We start from the raw sequence: 7,161 nt of genomic DNA, 5'->3' as shown, positions 1-7,161 counted from the left end.
TGATTTGCCGTGAGAACGGGTAATCGGATGTACACAATTTCACTGTTGCATTCGTGCTTTCGAAATTTGATGTCGAAATTTGGTATACATCACAAATTTGTATTTTTGTTGTTGTTGACACATTCCAACCATGGTAGCAATAATTTCAACCAAATGTATTGGTTTTCATACTATTTATATACAGCAGATGACTTACAATAAGTGATGTATAGATTCCAACAACGATGTCAATTCCGGGCCTCTTGCACGGCACCACTTTTGGTGCCACTCAATGCACAACAACAACGCTCCCACCACAAGTCTCGCACCGTATCATGCTATTTTTTTTTCGTTTCATGCCATTCACTTTGAACTCTCTATTTCCAATTTGGCAATATAACCAATACAGATAACGCGCAGTTCCCAACAAACATTTTTGCTGTACAAGAGTGGAACAAAAAACTCTTAAGCAAACTTTAGCTTAAGAAACTGTTATTCAGCTAGTTCTGTTACTTAGGTTATCAATCAAAGGACCTAAGTTCAATTACCATCGAACACCAATTGTTTTTTTTACTTGAAAATCTTGAGTCGTATATCGGTACACTCAATCGTAATAAGATCATGCAAATCGTATATTTAGACGGAGAAAATTGGCGAAATCGTAGAAATTTTTTGAGAAATCGTAATTCATGTTGGATGAAATCGCAGTAATCGTATATATGTTTCGATATGGCCTCCACTTTAGTATGTATATGCCTGTTTCGTGCATTGAATACGATTTCTTTGGTGCTATATATGTGTGACTATTTCAGTTGCAAATTCGATATAGAAACCAAATTGCTGGCTGGGTTGTGGCCCGCGGCCACGAAAGGTTGGGCAGGCCTGCCGTAAAGTCATCTGTGATTGTGAAAGACGTTATATCCTAGCTTGTAATTATCGTCTTGATGTTGATCGGTCTTCAGTGATAGTGAAGGTGCTCAAGCAGTCAACTGAAAATTCTGATATTTTTCAGCCCAGTCTATACGTTTAACGTAACGTCGGAATATGTTCAATTAAAAAATTGTCCAATTTTATTAAAATTATTGCTTTTCTAAATAAGGTATTCTCAGGATTCAGGAACAGTTCGCATTACGTCGACGGAAAGATCATGCTTCGGAATGATGGCCTTAGCACAGAAACTAGCTTAACAAACAATAGTAGAAGATTCCAAAAACAGGACCGAATTCTAAACCATCCGATAGGTAGGAGATTGTCCACACCACGACGGTTTCAAACCGAACGGACTCAATAAATACCAAAGCTTCCGTATGACATTTTTAAGTTAGGCTAGGCCATCTTGACTAGGAAACCTTGACCGATTAAACCCTTGAAAAGGCGCCATACAGAACGAAACGTCGGAAAAAATCATAAACTAGTGTTTTCGATTCCCCCAAAAGGCTGAAGCCAACATTCTGAAGCAAAATCATCCCAGTCGTATTCCAACCAAGGAAAGATCATGAGTACATGTTCGACGAGAAAGGCACTATCACCACTAGGTGGATTAATCTGGGTTTTTTTACGACAACATCTGTGGGGAAGAGAGGAAAAACAACCTAATTTAGGGTAGCCAATCAACTTGATAAACTCATTTTAGGGTAAAATCGACCCAAAATAAGGTAGTTTGAGTTTCGTGTAGGACATAAATAATCAAAAAAGCAAACACTTGGACGTGTACTTTCCATTTACGTCGACAAGAGGCTGTCCATTTATTACGTACCGAAAGTTTCACGTTTTTTGTAAAAAATGTAAACCTATTGTAAAATTCTCGTGGGAAACTCCTAATATTTTTGTACGTTACGCTAGATTTCTCAAAACCACATGTATTCAAATCTTCCCAGTGGTAGGTACCAGTCGTTTAGTACTGCGAAAATGAGGCAGAATTTATTTTATCAAGTATCAGATTTTTTTTTCTATTTTACCACTTTAACTTGATAAAATTTGGAATATGTCGATAAATTTATGAAGAAAAGGTTACATTTTATTTGTACATGATTTCGTTATTTTTTGAAACTTTTTGGTGCATTTTATATTTTCGTGATCACAAAAACATTCTGCCGCACATTTTGGAAATTCTATCTCTCCTGTCAAAATTGTTCGTTTATGTTCTAAATAAGTTCCAGGTGCAACATGTTTATAACAATCAGAATCAATGTTTTGGTTGATTTGGTTTGTAAACGGTTGTAACTAAGATTCGTTGAAACAATCAGATTATACTTCAGTTACAAATTGGTTTCGCAAGTTTCGACTAATGGTGACGATTGTTTTCATTTTGCTAGTTGTTATTAAACGGTTACACCTCAGTTTTGCATTAACAACAGGATTTTAATAGGTTTTAATCTTGTTTGTTACATGAAAACTCAGTTGCAACATGTTTGCAACGATGATCATTTCCATTTTAGTTGCAGGTGCTACTTGGGGTTGGCGTTGCTTGGCGAAACAGTATGATTTTGTTGCTATTGTTATTCCTTTACATGTTAAAACATAAACACATGCATGCGGTTCGTTGGTTATAACTATTTACACAAGCATCGGATCGCTTTGCGGTCTTCAACAAAGTTTTTTCAAAACATCCTAGGCAATCATTTTATAGTATCGGTTAAAAAGTTTCAGACAAACTTTTTCAACTTATGACAAAAATGCAAAAAAGTATGTTTTCCCATACAAAATCCCGTACAAATTTCAATTGCAAAGCGCAAAGTGTGGACGCAACCGATCGTGCTCGAATTTTGCACACATATTCTGAACCCGAAACGGAACCAAAAAAGCTTTGATCTGAGAAAACGGTTCTGATGTTCCACACTAATGGTCATCTGAATCTTCTTAATACTTTGACCTGCAATTTGGTACTTTCTGGCTCCTTTTTATCATGTTGCTATTTGGAGATACTGAAGTAGCATCTACAGCTGCACCAACAAACGTTGTCAATGTTTTACCATTATGCACAACAATAATGCATAAAACGATTCGAGAAAAACACTGAAGAATTGCTCAAATCAGTATTTGCTATTCACCGTTCAAACCCACATACCTTCTGTTCATTGATATCCATTAGTCACCCTTTGTTGAATGAAAGTCACGAAGAACGGTCCAAAACTAGACGCCGTTTTCTTACAATGACACCAGTACAAGTACGTACTTATGAATGCGTGCACTACTTTACACGCCTCGTCTAACAAAGAAGACATTTAGCATTTCGTAAGAAATGTGCCACCAGTTAAAGAACCGCACAAACCTGGCACATGTCAAACGACGACGACGACAACGACGGATGACGGTTTCATACTCTCCTCCGTACTTAAATCCACCAAACCGCAACTTTGTCGCTTTATGCCCGCTCATTTAACCCGACTGCCACAGTTGAATTGCACTCCACACTCTAGACAGTCTGCCCTGCCATGAGCCCATGTGTACTAAAGATACTTTTCGTCGCCGTCGCATCACGAATCGGCTCGCTAGTTGCAAATTGGGAGGAGGGTTCACCCATCGGTGCGGTCCTATAATTACTGAATGTGTTACAATTATATTGTTGTATAATCTGTCATTTTAATATGAATGCAGCGCGCAGTGGCAAAGAGCACACACGGCGAGACCCTTGCGTGGAGAGTCGTTAAAGCGGACGGACGAAGAACGACGACGACCAACCACCGCCATTCCTAGTACTTAGAGCGCGGAACATCTGAGCGAGGTCTGCCTGCATTGAGAGGTGCAATGCGTTTCGATTTTTGCGCTTGCTACAATTTTGCCTGCCACTGCGCCGGTTCGGTTGGTATGTGCACTGATTTTTTTTTTCAACACACCAACCAAGTAGTATTTCCACCTGAATAATTGCTCCACGACGACCGATGATGACATTTCACATTATTTACCATCAGGAGTTTAGTGGTTTGTGACAGATTGTTTGGGAGAGAAACAGCCGTGGCCGTTAAATTGCCGTACTTGTCGAGTCATTTCGGTGTAGCAGCAATCGTTTTCCAAGTTGACATGTGCTGAACTGGGTGTTTGCAGAGTAGTGAAGTCGTTAAAATTGCGTTTCTTGCGTTGCGTCAATGTGGGGCACTCTCCGCAAGTTATCACAATAACTGTCACTTTTAATGGAGAAATTTAGAAATGAAATGGAAAATACACGGAAAGTTAATGCATTCGATAAAATACATAGCGTGATTGCCAACATTACTTAATGTTTAGGTTGAAATTCGCCTTACGTATCTATAGGCGTGTCCTTGATTCCCAGGAGAACATAGTACTCTCTTCTTCTTCTTCTTCTTCCTGGCACTACGTCCAAACTGGGACAAAGATTGCTTCTCAGCTGAGCACTCCGACAGTTATTAACTGAGAGTTTCCTCTGCTAAAATGAACATTGTTTTGTACACTACTGGCTTCTGAAGAAAAAAATCTCAAGGTAGTACCTACAGAAATTCCCAAAGAACTCAGGCAGGAATTCAATTGAGGATGAATCCCCACAGGCATCTCTGGAAAAAGCCTTGAATCCCTGGAATAATTTGAAAAGAAACCTCCAAGGAATCCCCAAAGTAATTACTAGTGGCAATCCCGATAAAAATCCTTGAGTAAAAAATGAATCACGGAAGTGTTGAGAGTAGCTTCCAGTGGTCATAAAAAACAGCGGACCGAGAGAGGAACAACGGGGTTTGTGGATCGAATAAAACAACAACCGTGCTATTCCACTGTACACAAACGACTAATTTATTCTGAATGTAAACATAAATAAACAATAGTTCGATGTCACATAAATGATAATGGTATACCAATTGATAGATGTTGTATTGATACGAGGAGGGCTCGATTGTAACTTTTATACTCTTTCAACACTCTCTCTCAAGTCAACAACCGACGTATCACAGTCTACAGAAAAATCGAAAATAGAGAAAAATCTCTACAATACTTCTTGCGGTTCAACAGTAATACAAAAAATCCTCGAACAACAACAAACAATTACAATACATTTTCAAGTTCAACTTTTACGTTACAAATACAAACTCAACTAATTTCTATCAGTCTTAAACAACCTGTCATCTTCAAACCAAACGGTCACGTCTTCTAAACAAAAATCGTCAAAGCGTTCCTCAAAATCCTCAACTTCGCCACCTCCGAGATGCCGTTGTGCCAACAGCTGCTCCCACATTGCTTTTTCTATACTTGCATAGCATATCCAACCCATAAAGTTTTCCAGTGTATTGTCCTTCGTTATTTCCGATTTGTCACCGACGAATCTTACCTGCAAACCTGATCTCGCTACTCGATTAACGGAGAACAGGTTACAGCTGAGTCCACGGAGGTACAGCACATTCTTTGCCTCGCACTTCTTGGTCTTGCCTTCAACAACCGCATACAGGAAAACATCTCCACAGTATTCCACTACAAGTTTCTCTCCATTCGCCACCATCACTTCCACCGGTCGATCCAAACGGCGCATTTAACGCATTTGACGCGAGAGTCCTTTACCATGTGGTCCGTCGCGCCAGAATCCAGGAACCACTGCATTTTCACTAGTCCTTCTTCTTTCAATGCCAGAAAACAAACATCTGCACGATCACAATCACTGTCTTCTTCAATCACTACCGAGCAGAAGGGCATACCTTACAAATACCATGCGAAGAGAAACATGTGCTCTTATACCTAAAATTGTTATTGCTGCGTTATTCTACGAAATGTTATGAGAATATCACAATAACAGTTTTAGGTATTTGAGGAGAGTTTGGTATTGATGTAGTATTTGTTGGTTTAGCAGTGAAAATAACCGAAGAACAGATTTGCTATTACATAATGAAGTCATCGAACAAATGAAACATTCAGTAACAACAAATGTTATTAGTTTGTTATTCAATAACTTTGGAGTAACAAATACAGCACTTGAAATTTTAGGTATGCATTCATTATTGAAATAACAGGATTTGTTATTTTCTAGGTGTTATTTATACAAAATTTTGGTATTTATTTTTTGTTATTTTGCCTCTTATTACCACCTAATGAAGGGCATATAAAGGTATGGTAGTATTTAAGATAAATACTTGATATGTTATTCACTTGTTATTTTCTTCTGCTCTGGCATAGAGGAAGGGAAGGAATGTTAGTATGACGTGAGTTGCTACTAGGGAACGAGATCACCTCTACTTCTCCACGACTGTCATGGGAATGAATTTCGGATGATGAACCTGGGCTTGTTAGTGGAATACCTGTAAGTAAAAAGAAAATCGTGCTAAGTACTGTTCCTTTTAATTCCACTAAGAATTTGCATCCTTTGACAGATACGTATTTCGACCTCAACTGCAAGGTCGTCTTCAGTGTCTTGTACTCGAAGGAATTTTTATTTAGTGGGGAGGGGGATAAAGTCACATGATCTGGATTCACTTTCGCAAGTAATGTGATACATGCAAAATTTGGAGGAATTACTAACGAAATTACTGGAAGGATTTTCGAAAGAATCCTTAAATGAACCCGTGAAGAGAGTAACAAAAATAACTGGAAGAATAGGACACAATCGGTGAAGTACTAGAATTGAAGTAATAAGCTGAATTTTTGTATGGTGAGAAGGTCAATTCTCCGTTTCTGCTATGAAATGGATTAAGAAACGTGGGATTATAATTCCTTGCCTAATTTGATGATGTTTGAGCAAAACTTTGGGTAGGTAACCCTGTTGTTGTTTTCTCCATTTCTTGCAACGCAAACAACACAGTTACCCAAAGTTTTGCTCAAACAGCATCAAATTGGGCAAGAAATCATAATACCCACGCTTTTTGAACCATTTCATTGTAGAAACGGAGAATCGACCTTCTCACCATACAAAAATTCAGCTCATTACTTCAATTCTAGTACTTCACCGATTGTATCCTATTATCGGAGAGTTTACTGGAATAATCTCTTAAGGAATCCCTGAAAGAGATAGAGATAGGAAAAAAAAACCTGGAGAGATTCCAGAACAGGCAGATAATTTTATTGACCTATACCGGCTATACCAGTCGGCTGGTATGTCTCTGTATGTCCGAAATAGACGAAGACATAGTGTGTGCTTAATTGACAAATGGAGAGATAAATTTGTGAAAAAAAATTACCACTTGTTCCGGTGGGATTCGAACCCACGACTCCGTATCGCTAGTCCAGCGCTTTAACCAACTAAGCCACAGAACA

The 7,161-nt window shown here is 38.6% G+C and overlaps 1 non-coding gene across 1 annotated transcript; it reads right to left on the bottom strand.

Annotated features, from left to right (window-relative positions):
* Positions 1-7,088: 7,088 nt before the first annotated feature.
* On the bottom strand, positions 7,089-7,161 carry Trnaa-agc (transfer RNA alanine (anticodon AGC)). Its single transcript has one exon. It is a non-coding gene; the product is annotated as a tRNA-Ala (tRNA).

Source organism: Aedes albopictus, chromosome 2 (assembly GCF_035046485.1).
Source record: "Aedes albopictus strain Foshan chromosome 2, AalbF5, whole genome shotgun sequence".
NCBI classification, from domain to species: domain Eukaryota; kingdom Metazoa; phylum Arthropoda; class Insecta; order Diptera; family Culicidae; genus Aedes; species Aedes albopictus.
The sequence above is the reverse complement of the archived record's forward strand: the minus strand, read 5'-3'. Positions and strand labels throughout refer to the sequence as shown.